Genomic DNA, 16,186 nt, shown 5'->3' on the forward strand with positions numbered 1-16,186 from the left:
GAGAATTGTCTGAATCATGAGTTCATAGATACAAAAGAACTTTAAAGTGGCTTTGTTGAGAAGATCATATAATAAAGTGGCACTTGAACAAAGGAAATATTGAACACTTTGGATACTTCCAAACTATTTCCTTTGTAAACTAGGACATCTGAGAAGTCACACTTTTTTCTACTAGGGTTATAAACAGCGGAGCTGGGCATACCTTAACGAACCACATCTTAATGGTTTATTTTATTAAAAAAAAAAAGGAAAGAGAAAAGGGACAAACCAAAGATCTATGTGTTTTTGGAAAATGATGCCTATCATCAGGGCTTTAGCAAGAAAAGAAATAAGGAAGCATTTCAAAGTGTGAGAGCGTGAAAGCTAACAAAATCAGTGGTTTTGAATTAAGGACAAGGGTCATTCTTTATGATAGTTGTTACTGTAAAATAACCTGGTAGAAGATGGTGTGTAACTCTAATAACCTAGGAACAACACTAATTACAGTTTGGGATGTGCAATTGCATTATTGGTTTCCTTTGCATAAGTTTTTTTTTTTATTACATGAAGTTTTGAAATGAGGAACAGATCTGAACTATGGAATTAATGACTTATGTTTTTGACAAGTTCTCAGCTGGGAAAACCTTTGAAGGGAGAACTGCTCATCCTTTTATCGTACCTTTCCTATGGGTCTAGCAAAAAGCTAGTTGGTGGTTGTGATTAAGTGGAAATAATATGAAAATTAAGCATGAAAATTAAGGGTTTTGATCTGAAAATGAGCACATATGCTTATTTACCCAATAAGTTTACAACAAAGGCACCACAAGGTCAAAATGGGAAATACATGTGCAAAAAGCCAATATTTGACCACTTACCTCACACACCCACTCGACACTTAGAGGAAAAAAGAGAAGAAGGAATCCTCTCAAGCCTATAACCATTGCTACTTTGCATCTCAGGCTTCGCACCGCAAATCACCACACTGCAATTTCTCAATTGGTGGTATAATTTCTATCTTGCTATTGTAAGGAATATTATGTCAACGTAGTTGGAATTGAGAAATTAAGAACTGGGCTATGTGATTGTGATTGAAATAATTATGTTAAGTGTTGGGATTGAATTGCAGCACTTGTTGCGAATCTGTTGTAACAACTCGCTAGAAATTTATTCTTTAGGCTTTAGGAACCCTGTGAAAATTTTCTAAGTTTTCACAAATTGACCAATCGCGTAAGTTTTAGTCTATTAGCATAGTCAGTGTTACCACTCAATATAGTGCTAGAAGCGCGATTTTATTTATTTGAGGTAGTTAAAAGAGCTAGAATAAGATATGGTCTGCGTTATTCTACTCAAAGGAATATTTATGACTGTATGGCACAATAAACCCATTTTCTCGGACTAAACATCCTTTCAAAAACACATTTTGATTATTTTGAAGTACTTCGAAGTTGAATTTTGGTAAACGATTTGCAGTATGAGGTTAGTATGTTTATTTAGGATCTTTTAGTGCAAAGTTTATTTCCAATTTACCCATAGTGACTAGTAATCTCAATAGTAGCACCAACTGTAATGTTTTCAAAATTATAGTGTGGAATGTCTAAATTAGGTCAGAGAAGTTTTGTTTGGACACTTGAAAAGATCTTAGCCACACTTGCTGAATAGTATTGGATACTTGGCTCCAAGAGGAACGATGAGATAGAAATGTGAAGGAAATCAAGACATGAGATCATGCCACCTAAGCAAAACCCTATTCCAATCAACCATCCAATTATGCCAAATCAAAGAGGGTTTCAACCCTAGTGAAACCCTAAATACATAGAATCCAATTGAAACCCCAAAAATCTTAGAGGAAATCAAAACCCTAAATGGTTATCCCAAACCCGAAACTTGATTTCAAAACCCTAGTGGATTTGATTTTTAGAATTGTGTTTAATTACTTGATTAAATCACTTTCACATGTTTTTAATCATTCAAACTCATGTTCGGATATTACTATTCAACCCTTTAAACCTTGAAAATTAGATTGAGCCAAGAACAAATTGGATTTGGGATTCATAGCATTTCAAAACCTAACCAAACCCTTTTTAAACCACAAAATGAAGTCCATTCGGTTAAGGCCCATTATGCCCATGAATTTTGGCAACCTTGGCAAAGCTTCTTGTTGAAGTTTTCACCCACCCAAGGTGAACCACCCACTACTCAAGACAGCCCTCAATTTGTCCTTGATAGGAAAGCAAAGGCCACCTCACCATAACCACCTACACGACACCTCAAGGCAGCCCATACCATGGGCTATTTTTCCCTTGTTTTTGCCAAGACTTCCATGACTTAGGTGTCACTTAAGACCTCAAGTTACCTTTCTATTTGTGTAAGAAGAGGGCAGAAAATTCCCTTTCTCATTATATCTCTTTTCCCACACGTTTTCTAGAGAAGAACTTAAAAGCTCTCTCGGTCAATTTTCTAAGCCTTTTAGCTTGCAACTTTTGAAACCCTTGTAAGTATTTTCTCATAATAATTCCTTCATAAAATTTGTTCCTATTTGAGTCTAGTTTTTGTGGATACTTTTTTGTTTGCTTTCATGGTCATTTGATTGGTCCTACATTTTTATGGAGTGTAGTTAATATGTTTATATTAATGTTAGTTAAGGATTTGTTGCATGTTATAAGCTTTTTATGAAAGCTTTTCGTAGATCTAGAAATTTAGAACTAGAATGAGTAAAACATTTTCAGTTTTATGAAAGCTTGGATCTTTTGTGGTTTAATCTTACTCCAACGATTTTGATATTTCTATTTGATGATCCTAAGCCTTTATCTACATGTTAGGATGTTGGTTTGAAGCTTTTAGGTGTTGGTTTGTGAAGATATGATTTTTATGCCAAAGAATACTTGGTTGGGTCAAAAGTTTGATGATTTCGGCTAGATCCATGTTTTGGTTTATTTTTAGCTATGTGATTTTAAGTTTAATACTTGGATCTAGTTTAGGAAATATTTGTAAGCCATATGATGTACTTGGTTTGAAGTTTTTATCAAGGTATGCCTTGGATCAAGTATTTGAACAAATCAAAGTTGTGAAAAACATTTAGTTCTTGTCTAAGTGTTGGAGCCGAGTACTTCAAGTGAGATTTTGTGATTTTTGGTTACCTTTATGCGCTGATTCAAAGCATCTTAGCTCTTAGAAGTGTGTTATGAACATGTTAGAATTAAGTTTTTGAATAAAGTTTTTGAACTTTTGGAGTTCTTGGAGATATTTTGAAAGGAGTCAAAACTTATTGATTTAAGGGTTTGTGTTTTGTTTAAAAGCTTGAATCATTTTGCTTAAAAACTTTTATGGTTTTCTTAAGTAGATTTTGTTGGATGTTTTAAAAAAATTTTAAACTTAGGATATGAGGGTCTTTGTTGCAATATTTCAGTTTGAGCATAAGTTTTGAAGTCGGATGAAATTGCAACAAAATCAAGATTTATGACATTTGGAGTGTTTCAGTCTTACGGTATTTTTCATAGGTGCAATTGGTTTTAAATTTTTCTAAGTTGATATTTGAGTTTGGGATAAAATTTACATGAGGAATGTGAATTATGGAAACTTTTGGAGTTAGGATGTGAAATCCTTATGTTAGGGGTAAAATTGTCATTTTTTCACAAGGGTAAAATTGTCATTTTTGTCAAAGTTAGTGTTTTTCATGTCTCTAAGTTATTAGTGATGGATTTTTTAACATTTAGAGTCTCTACTTGCAGTTTCTCCTATTTCGTGCTCATCCCCATAATGCGACAACAAATGTAAGTTAACTTATAACTTACTATCGTATTACTATGTATGTGTGATGGGAAATGGAACTACTGTTTATGTATTTATGTTATCCTATTTGCCATGTTATGCCATGTCACATAATGTATGTCTATTATGCATGTTATATTCTATCACGACTTATGTATCTGTCACACTATTTATTCTATCACAAAATATTTGTTTGTTACACTATATATATTTTGTCATGTAAAGTTATCTGTTGCATGTTAAGCCATGTCATGAAAGTTTATCTATTGCACATTATGTCATGTCACGTAATGTTATTTATTTATTGAACAAGATTATAATTTCATGTGTTTCAAGTTTAAGCTCATGTTATTCAATTCAAGTTCAAGTTCACATTAAGTTCATGTTCAAGTCAATTCAAGTTCAAGTTCATGTCATGTCAAGTATCAAGTACAGTCCATTTTCAGCTTAAGTCATGTCAACTCATGCTATGTTATATGTCAAGTAATATCATACTTATTTATGATTATGATTATGATTATGATTATGCATTCATGCATTTACTGCCATACATGCATTTGTGTACTATATGTTTAAGTTTCATGTTAACTTGCTAAGATTTGTACTAAAATCTCTCTGTGGTAGTCCCAATTACCATTCCCCTCAAATGGTAGGAAATGTGCCAAAATCAAGAAAGGGAACAGAGCCTGGCAGACTAAAGGAGGTTGATTAGTCAACGTCAACATAACGCAAAACTTGTGGCCTCCATAGTTAGATTTATAGATAGTATTATGGAACCGTTATTCGAGTTATGTGAGTTTATCAATGAACTAGCATAGTGACTATGTTTTGATGATGTAATTATGGAACTCTATCTCTCATATTTTTTAGAATACAGTCCTCTTGAGACTCGTACTATAATCATGGATGTTAACATTTTAATATGTATGGATTATGTTTTAACTATTTGGGATATCTTTAATTTGGTGCATAGGATTGCTCAAAGAAAAAAATTATCTGCTGCAAATATTGGATACTGTTAGATGCATCTTAGGTGAATTTCATCTTTAATTGTCATGAACGAGGGCAAGTAATTTTATATTGCATATCCTGATGCTTCAGATGTCTGTCCTATCCCAAGAGGAGTTTGGAGGCATCACAAAGATCATTCCTCACGGTTTTGACCTCCCAACTTTGAGAAAGCCATAGTTTTCTCTCAAAGATCCTTTGTGTGTGTGTGTGTGTGAGAGAGAGAGAGAGAGAGAGATGGTTGTACTGTGCACTCTCTTCCTTAGAAAGCGAGACCCTTCCTTCCTTGTCCACACGTTGGAGGAGATGAGAGGTAAGGGAGACGTGTGTTCGGGTGGCAAGAAAGTGGTAAGAAAATTGTGAGAAAAGGCTTAGGAGTGTGGGAGGAGAAGAGAAGCAAGAGTGAAGTGTATGAGAATTCAAAATTTTCCCAGAGTCTCCTGTTAGCCCTTCCCCGTTTATAGTCATCTTTCCTTCTCTCACACTCTAACCTTGAAAATGTAAGAGACTTACGCATGGATGCCATGTGGCACAATGGTCGAAACGTCCTTCATCTTCCTCGTCATTGTGTTGCTTCGGGAAAGTCAAGAGTCCTATTGACAAGTGGCATGGAAGACCCTTCATCTTAAACCCTAGTTTCCTAGAGAGCCCCTCTGCACACGTCTAGGTTCAATGGATCTGATGGCTAAATGATCAATACAGAAAATCTCAATCATCCTTGGGAGGATGAACATGTGCATGCTTGCCACTTGGTGAGTGGCATGTGTGTTATAGCCTCTAGAGTTCTTGTACTACAATCTAGTGAGCTGGCCAAAATCCTAAGGCCTTGCTGGGCCTCTCTTATGGGCTAAAATTCTAATTACACCAAGGCAAATAATTTTAAATAAATAAAATCCCAAGATTTCTTAAGGGCTCTAAACCTTATGGACGGCCCAACTTAGGTATAACATGGTGATAAAAGCAGGTGAGGACTTGGCTTAGTCCAGGTTGTCACATCCTCCCCCCTTTAAGAAAATATTTCATCCTTGAAATCGGCACATGTAACGCCCGTCCTTGTGGTGGGACCTTTAGAAAATGATTTTAAGAAAAGAGATGTAAATTACCGTTCATTTGAAAACAATTTTTCGTTTCATGCCAAGATACAAAAGACTCCATGTTTATAAAATAAAACGTGTTTCTTAATTTAAAGGGTTACAGCAGAAAACATTAAACTTTATAAATTAAAGTCTTTCATACAAAATGTTATGCCTAGGCTTCCATGCTCTTCCCCTTGGGCCGTGTCCATCTTGACGTGTTTTACTCATTAGTTCCTGTGGGGGGAGGGGCATATATAAAAACTAAAAAGAGTCGATGACTTGTAAGCATTACTTCATACAGTTAAAATATACTAACATAGGTTTTCAGTCATGCATTCATCATTCCATACTAAGGGTGCTACCCGCCCCCTACGAGACGAGCCACCCCTTCCCCAGACCCCGCCTCGCGGTGGGCAAGGTACCCTGCCCTAGTGGGTGGCAGGGCAGATATCCAATCCGCCCCGCCTCCATCCACTTAAAAAATATATTATATTTTCACTAGGTTTAAAAATTATTCCTAAGTCCAAAAGTGATTAAAAATACATTTTTAGACCCAAATTGTAAATTTAAAATTTGTAAATATGACTATAATTTAAAAACTATGTAATTTTTAAATTTGCTAGTGCATATTTTGTATAACTTGTAGTGTATTAGTTTTTAAATTATGTAGTTTTTTAATTTGTTAGTGTATATTTTGTAAACAAATCTAACAAATTGTAATATATATTTATATATATACAATTTGTAAAATATAAACATATATTTATGTAACTATGTTTATATATATAATATATATAAACTATATATAAATAAAAACTATATATATAATATAATATATATAAAAATGTAAGTGAGGGCGGAGCGGGGTTGTGCCCTCCCCGTCCCCCGCCCCCGTTAGGGACTCTAGGTGCAGGGCGGGGGGCCCCGCTCCAGCATGGACAGAGCGGGGTTGCCCTCCCCGCCATGTGGGGGCAGGGCAACGGGGTGTAGGGGCCCCGCTGCCCACCCTTATTCCATATATACTATACATACATGAGACATACATTTATTTTGAAAACATCACTAGGCGGAATTTTTTTTCTTAAAAAGGGTTTCTTTTCGTAAAATGTTTCTCCCATCAATACCTTCATTTCTTAAAGAGTTCATTCCATTCATACATTCTTTCTTATCACTTTCATTTGGCCAGTACACACTGTTACGCCCCGTGTGTTGTGGTTAGCAGTCCTCTTTTGGACCTGGATTCTGCCCACGGCCATGGGTTGGGAATCCCTTTCAGTCAGGGGGTAGCACTGGGTGCACTACCAGTACTACTTACCCGGCATTGCAATCTGCCCAATCATTTGGTACCCTTTCATTCAGTCATGGTCGTTACGTGTTTTCATACATTAAAAAATTCATTTCCTTTCAGTCCTTTCCATTTCAGACATTTTCATTTATCAGTCCATTCATAGAAAAACATCATTTAAAAGCATTTGCCTAAATATCATCTTTCATGGCATCCATAAAGTATAAGTTCATATGGACATTTTAACATCAGTTCATAGGGACATTTTAAAACAGTTTCTTTGTATCGTCTAAAGCATCACTTAAAGCATAAGGCATAATCCTCACATCTCATTTTGTGAAAATACATACAATAAATACTACTATAGTCATCCATTCACATGCATACAATTAATACTTTGGTTGCATAAAAAGGGGTTGCTAAGAAGGGCCATACATGCGTATACCTTTGAACACTTATACTTAGCATGCTTTCATAAAATATCATTTCATTTCGTAAAGCAACATAAACAAAAAGAATTTCATTTTCATTTTATATCATTTTAGAAAACTCTAAAAGAGTATGAATATAATACTTACCTAGACTCTATGCCGTACTCATTTCATATAGTCCATTCATGTGTGTGTCAGATGGCAACCTACATGCATACGTATAACCTTAGTGTCATTCTTTATCTAATACAAAAGCAAATAAACTAGAAATAGAACTACAATTCACTCGGACTTTCCTCACTAAGACACACTCACTCTCCTTCTATCTCTGTCTTCTATGTTTTCATTTATCACATTTCCTCTTTTTGTGACCTTCTTAAGGTTACATTTTCTAAGCTCAGCATTCTACTTCAAGTGCTTACCCACTAGAGTGAGCCCCATGATTCACCTTAGGGTTAAGACACTAAGACCTTCATCTTATTCTTCTTATTAACCTCATCCCGATGCATGACTTAGACCGACTAAGTCACGCATCCAAATCCTAGATAATACATACGTCACTTCCTACATTCGAGCTTACGCTTCCTCATCGTCATGATCATTCTCATCCATGCATATCACATGACTCTATGCCAACTCTGAGGCTTAAACATTGTGTACCAAGAGTACCCATTACATATGGTAAATCCGTCCAGTACATATGTCTCACCAGATTACACATGTACCCTACCTCCTCACTTTAGATCAACATATAACACGTTGATCATCTGCTTATATAAACAAGCCTATGCTCCGATACCAACCTACTCTTAACCTAGCTAGCACGACTCTTCATGCTACCCGTCCCTCTTGACAGTTCATCACAACACTTAACACGGCAAGATTCCATTCATAGCTACACTTTACGTCACGTCATATAGCTCGAGACTACTCTCAAGCCACGTCGTGACGTTGTCACGTCACCTAGCATCCCGCTACATCATTTCTACGCCAACACCTAACTCATCATGAGTACGGTCCCTCATGTACTCCTGTCACATCGTGACCTCTCATCACGTTCCCACTACGTCACTCTTACAATAACTCCTCACTCATCACAAGCACGGCTTCTTGTTTAACCATGTCACTTCGTGACATTCCCACATCACGCTTCCGTTGTGCTACTCTTACACTATTCTATCACTTCACACATACTCCCAACCATAAGTCAACTACACAGTGACACTTGTTACCTCAGACTTCAGGCCACATCACAACTACTTCAAGACACTCTTCTACAATTCCTGACACTACTCATCACGCTCTAAGCTCATTAACTACACAACCATCCTTATCTTCGGGACACACCACACGGTGTATAGCTTCACCTCATGGAGTACACTCCACATGCACTCCCTTTACACATGCTATGCCACATCACCACTACAACATACATGCCATATGGTGCATCGCTCCACCACATGGAGTACACTCCACGTGTACTCCTTTGACACACGCTATGCCACATTACAACTATGGCATACATGCCATATGGTGCATCACACCACCACAAGGAGTATACTCCACGTGTACCCTTCCCAATCCACACAACTCCACGTCACCATTACAGCAAATGTTTTACAACCACACTTCACAACACAATTCATAACACTACATAGCACACTTCCCAACTATGCTCAATACTTCACTACACAGTGAACTCCACAATCAACCAACTAACATCTAACATAAATAATGAGGGATAGAGGGTTATACCATCATCGAGATTGACCCGTGTGTTGCTTGCTGACCGTCACGGTCAATGACATAGGAAAGGTCGTACGTGGCTGCTAAACCGCGTACGGTGGCTATCCACCTTACATGGTTGTTGTCCACCACGTAAAGTGGCGATTTGGGCTTTGGGCTAGGCTAGGGAGGTCAAGGGAGTCTGAGGGTAGTCTCATGGTGGCTGGGGTAGTGGAGCACGGCGGAGCTAGGGTTTTCAAGGGGAATCTGTGCGTCTCAAGGTATGGAAATGGAGGGGGAGCTCGGTTGGTTGTTGGCTGGCCATTGAAGGCTTGAGAGGGGTACGGTGGAGCTATGGTGGCGAGGTGGAGGCAGCATGGTGGTTGGAGGGCGGCGGATCTAAGCCAAAGGGTGGGGAGGAGCCGTGGGAGAGAGAGAGGGCTTGAGAGAGATTGAGGGCCTGGCTAGCACGGAAGAGCTCGGGGAGGAGTCATGGTGGTCAGGGGAGACCCGTGGTGGTGCTCATTGGTGGCTGTAGTTGACGACGGCAGCACTAGGAGGAGATATAGAGAGAAATCGGAGGAGAGAGGGGGCTCGCGTGCGGCTAAAGGGCTACAGAAGGGACTTCAATAGTGGATGTGCTCGCCGATGTGAGGTGGGCCGTCAGTGAAGGCGGTAAGGATGGCTGGTGCATGGCGGCGTCAGGCTGAGTCGAAGAAGATTCGGCTAGGGGCAGAGGGTGCGTACGGCGTAAGCTGAAGGGAGAGGGAGGAGAGAGAAGGAAAGGGAAAATGAGGGAGAAAGAGAGGGAGCTAGGGTTTTAATCCAAACCCTTCATCTTTGGATCTTCAAGATGATCTAACGGTGGGTTTTAAATACTGATTTGAAAATGCGTAAACATTAACTTGGCTAAAAGCACTGAGAGGAATTAAGATAGAATATAATTTAAACTAAAGTTTAGTTTATAAAATAATATTCTTTCATCATTAATAAAATGATGAAGTCATGTTTAATATCTTTAATTGAATAAAGCCATCTAATTAATTTGAGTTTTTAACATAATTTAAATCTCATAATATTTTAAATAACTAAAATCACAATGATAAAATGATGTTCTACAATTATAATATTTTTGGAGCTCTTCAAAAGTATTATAATTGTCTTATTTAAAATTAAGCTTGGTTCAATAATACTGGGAATACCCCATATAAATATTTTCAAGACATTTAAAACATTCGAGAGCTTAAAACACTAGGCTTACTTTAAAAATCAACTGCTAACATTAAAAACACGCCTTTGAGGTTTGGCAACCATAACGAGGGTCACAGTCGCTAGAGAAAAGGGACAGACTATTACATCCTCACCTCTTTGTAATAAATTCCATCCTCAGAATATGCTTACGTCAGAAAGAATGAGCGTGGTGTTACAGCACGCTCACTATAACTAATAACCAAAGAGAAAAACAATTTTCACCCAACACTTCATTTGATCAATCGCAGTACAAATAGCCAATCAAAACATACATCGTTACATACAAGCAATCATCCAATCCTAACGTACAAATGAATGAGTGTATTTAGTCTTCATTGAATCCTCTCTTTCCTGAGCACTTTGACCAATGTGATCTTTTGATTTTTCAGCTTTTGCTCCTTCCGGTCGATGATTTGCACTGGCCACTCTTGGTAAGATGGGTTGGGTTGAAGCTGGATTTTGCTTGGCTCCACTACTACAGGTTGTCGCTCCCCAAAACTCTTCTTTAGAGACGATATGTGAAACACGTCGTGTATTCCTTGCATTTATGCTAACAAATTTAGTCGATAGGCAATGGCTCCCACTCGTTCTACAATCTAATAGGGCCCCACGTATAGAGGACTTAACTTCCCTCTTTTGCCAAATCGGACTACTCCCTTCATGGGTGACACTTTGACATACACCCAATAACCTAATGCGGACTCCAAATTCCTCCTTCTGTTATCGGAGTAGCTTTTCTACCGACTTTGAGCTGCCTACATCCTTTCTCTGATTAATGCTACTTTCAAGCTTCCTATAGATATTTGGGTCCAAGTACCCTCTTTTCTCCCACATTGTCCCAGAACAAGGGAGATCTGCACTTTCTACCATACAGTGACTCGTATGGTGCCATTTGGATTGAGGCTTGGTAGCTATTATTGTATGCAAATTCTTTTAGAGGCAGGTGCCTTTCCCATTCTCCACTAAATTCCAATACACATGCTTGTAGCATATCTTTTAGTGTCAGAATGATTCGCTTCATCTGTCCATCTATCTGTGGAATATAGGCCCTACTAGACCTCAAACCTGTGCCTAACAATTTCTGCAAACTTTGCCAAAAGCATGATGTGAAACATGTATCTCTATCCAATTATGAATCCCCTAACCTCCGCTTGGGATTAGACGCAAACTGAAGCATCGGGGCATACAAATCAAGCCTACATACTCCCGTACATGAAAATTAAGATACATGCTCCTAGAATGTTTGTAGCAGTATACAATAAGCCGCAGCAGAATAAGTCATTTAATAAAAAATTGTACCAGAATAAAACTAATATCCCAACGTCATTCATAGCTTTAAATCACACTTCTTAGTAATGGAGTATCAAACTCCTTGTTAAAGTTCCTTGTTACACTTTAACATAACAAGTATTGTCTAAAAAGGTTTTAAGAAAGAAATCATTAAAGCAACTTTCTAATCTCAGCTATCTCCACGTATATCATGAATAAATCTATTCTTTTCTCTGGGTTGAGCTCATCCTTAACCTTGACAATCATCCTGACTCGCTACTCCAGGTCCTACTAAAGGTTTTACCATTCCGAGGGGAATGGTAGTGGAAACTACCATCGTGAGGTTTCGTGAAATCTCAACAAATTAATAAAAAATATACACAGAGATAACATAAGCATGTATAAGGTAAACCATGAGTATAAATCCATGGAAATGTACTTGACATAGAAAATCACTTATGCAATTTGACTCTTCAATATCACGTGACATAGTTCCTTTGACTTTCAAAACACATCTTTTTCCTTTGCACTTTGAACAATTTGACACACATCTTTTACTCATTGCCTTGTACACTTCTTGTAACATGTAATTTGGATACCTCACGGCTCCCCCTATGCACCGTTGGTTCCCCGCTAGTTACCGCATCATTCAACAGCCTACTGACCGTGGTGACTACGTCATAATCCTTAACTATGCAGCAGTTCACCATTTCGCCTTCACCGCATATAACACATGCGGCACCCACTAGCTTTAGGTGCTACGCCGCTCTAGTATCCTTTCCACAATGATCCATTCGAGGTCCACCAATGATCGACCTAGAGGCTAGCATTCCAATTTAAGCACTCCAGCATGTACAGAGGAGTTCCACTAGGATATTCCCCCATGCTAGCATTTTGGTTTGTGACAAAAATTATTTTTTTCTTTCTTTTCTTTTAAATGCACAACCCGAAATGCTTGTGACACGTACTTGTGATAAAATCATTCTTTTACCTTCAATGGACAACCCAAAACCATGTGACACATGACCATGTAACTCGCATGCAATAATGTCATGTACTTATGCCATATACATCACGTGCATAGCTTGAAAGAATTAGAACATGCTGAAACATATACTTGCGTACAACATATGAAAGCTCAACAAAGCATATAACATCTCTCAAACTCTCAACATGTCATTTGGAACAACAGTTTTATCAAGCAACATATAAGCATAGCATGATCATATAAGATTCAAACCATGGCATGTAACAAGTAACAATTCCATAGTCCAATTTTGTGCAACCAAAATGCAAAGTTTACACAAAGACATAAATTTAATTTATCAAGAGTAAGTTAGAGGCTAACTTACAAATTTTTCCTTGCTTACAAAGAGTATAATCTTCGTGAACTGAAATAAAAGCGTGCTAACATTAGAGAGATCCACAATTGAAACATAAACTTATAAAACTCTAAACTTATAAAATCTAGCAAGAGTCAAAATTTAACCCCTTGACTCTAAAACATTGAACATTAAGTTCTAAACCTTTAACATCGCCATCAAATCCCGAATTTCTCAAATCTTAACAACTTCATTTAGTATCCATTCAAGACCCATTTCCAACCTCAAAATATGTTTCCTCAATCATGTTACCACATAAAATACCTCATTAGAAGAAACCTTTAATCTAAAATCATTCACTGCACTTGGCTTAATGTCATACTTGAAATCACCTTACTCGAAATTAAGTACTCGATCTAACTCTAGGACAGTATTCCAAAGTGATTTCATCCTTTTGATTCATGCAACATATGACCAAATTTAAGAGAAAACACCATCCAACACATGTTTGGTCATCAAACCTTAAAAACCGGGACTTTATTTAAGGTATCTTACTTCCTTTGTACTTGTGATTCTTAAAGCATCAAAGCATCCAGAGTTTTCTAGACATAGTCATGATCAAGATCATTTCCTAGGATATCGAGTCCACATAAACCGACATACCTTTAGAGAGAAAACCCAAGACATGTATTTTGATAGTTTTGAACATGTGAAATCTTTACTTCTTGATTTCCTCATAGATCGGAACCAAGAAAATCATTTATAAGCCTATTCTAAGTCCTGAACCATCACATTACCCATAAAAAATTTGATCATTAGGCTATCAACCTCAAATTAATATTCAACCATCAAGATACTAGCCATGACATGTATTATTGACTCTAGATGGCATTATAAACCCTAATACCTTGAATTTCATGCAAGAACCTTTCATCCAACCAGCAACTTTGTTCCAAGCTTATACAATATATATATACGCCATGGAAGTCATAAAAATCCAACTTTTTTCAAGCTTAAACTCAGATAACAACACCAAATGCATTGTTGTCATCCGAAACTCATAGCCATCAAAGACACCATAAATCAACTTCTTTATTTTAGAAAAAGCTTCCACTAGAACACTAATGCAACCCTCTAACATCTATTAAGAAAACTATACAAAGGAAGATTACTCACCAAGTCAAAAATCTTGTACAGGAGGCTCGGATTATAGTGTTCTAACCAACAGCTTTTGGTTTTCACCATTGTTGTGTGTTATGCTCTTAATTCAAATGTAGTGTAGCTGAAGCTTTGAGTGTGTGCATGAATAGAGAGGAAAAGAAAAGAAGAATGAGTGATTTTCATGTAAACCCTCAAATCAGAAGATAAAGGGGTGTTTTTATACTAAAAATAACTCAAACTCTCTTTCTTCTTGCTTCAGCTTCATTGCCAAGTGGATGGCCTTAGATTTTGACTATTGCATGTTGGATAAGTGGTGCTTAGCTGATGCATGTGGGACAAGCAGCGCATTAGCTGATGCATGTGGGACAAGTGGCACACTAGCAAATGCATGTGGAACAAGTGTCACACTAGCTGATGCATGTAGGACAAGTAGGGCACTAGCTGATGCATGTGGGGCAAGGGTGCACCTAGTTGATGCACGTGGGACAAGTGGTGCACTAGTTGATGCATGTGGGACAAATGGTACACTAGCTTTTGCATGCTTGAGTGTTATTGGGTTATGGTGGGCAGCACACTTGGCTAGGATATAGGGTACACAAATCTAAAAGTGTTCTTGAAAAGAATTCACTTGCCAAGTGGCATGGGTCCTTGAGAATTTGAAATGCTCATCACCAACCCCATAATTGCTTTCCTAGGAAACCTAAACACTTCACATGTGTGCCAAGTGTCCATTTGTTGCTTAGGATAGGGATTTTCAGAATCTCCTTTGACCTAATGTTCAAAACCCTCTCATTTAGAGTTTTTCTAAACGCAGTCATGATCAAGATCACTTCCTAGGATATCGAGTCCACATAAACCGACATAACTTTAGAGAGAAAACCCGTGACATGCATTATCATAGTTTTGAACATGTGAAGTTCTTACATCTTGATTTCCTCATAGATTAGAACTAAGCAAATCATTTCCAAGCCTATTCTAAGTCCTGAAGCCTCACATTATCCATTAAAAATCTGATCATTAGGAGATCAACCTCAAATCAATATTATTCAACCATCAAGATACTAACCATGACATGTATTATTGACTCAAGATGGCATTATAAACCCTAATACCATGAATGAGGGAACCCTCTCGAGGTCAATGTTAGGGGACGGGGACGGGGCACCATCTGGGACTCTCAAATAGGATGGTCAATAAGGACACCATAAAATCACAAGGAGAGCAACTCCTCTCCGGGTGAGAGCTTCACAACACCCACTTTGCCCAGTGGGGTCAGAGAAGACGACTTTGAAACGGTTGGGAGAAGCCCCTTAGGTTGTGTAAGATTGGCCATCTGAAGATCGGCCCTATCTTGCCGAAGAGAAACTTGCCCCTCATGCGGAAGAAGAAGAAGAAGGCGTGCCGTGAAGAGGCGGCACAGTCACCACCACCCTCTTCAGCAACAAGAGCTTGGGCCGCTGAACGAGCACTGCAACAAAAGTTTTCCCCGAAGGAGGAATGGGCATTTCGTTGAAGTCGGCTTTAGCACAGTCACCTGCATCGGTACGGTCCGATCAGCCAAACGTATGTTGGCTAGAGGAGGCAAGTATCGTCGAAGGTTGCCCTCATCCAACAAAGCCTCAAAAAAGACAGCATTCAAATGGGCATTCACCTAATCGTGAACGACCTCGATCTGGTTCACTTCCTCAAGAGTCGTCGAGGGTCAGAAGCTCTTGTCATTGCCCACAATCCCCCAGATGGCGCGAACGGGGGATTCATACTAGTTGACCTGCTTGACTTAGAATTCCCACCCTTTGTCGTACAAGAAGAAAAAACATTGAATCCACCCCTTTACCCTGTTATAATGTGGCTCCAAACGAGCCAACGCCTGAATGGACTTAAAACCACATGTGTTGCCACTTTGCTTCAGAA

This window comes from Juglans microcarpa x Juglans regia, chromosome 8D, assembly GCF_004785595.1.
Source record: "Juglans microcarpa x Juglans regia isolate MS1-56 chromosome 8D, Jm3101_v1.0, whole genome shotgun sequence".
NCBI lineage: Eukaryota > Viridiplantae > Streptophyta > Magnoliopsida > Fagales > Juglandaceae > Juglans > Juglans microcarpa x Juglans regia.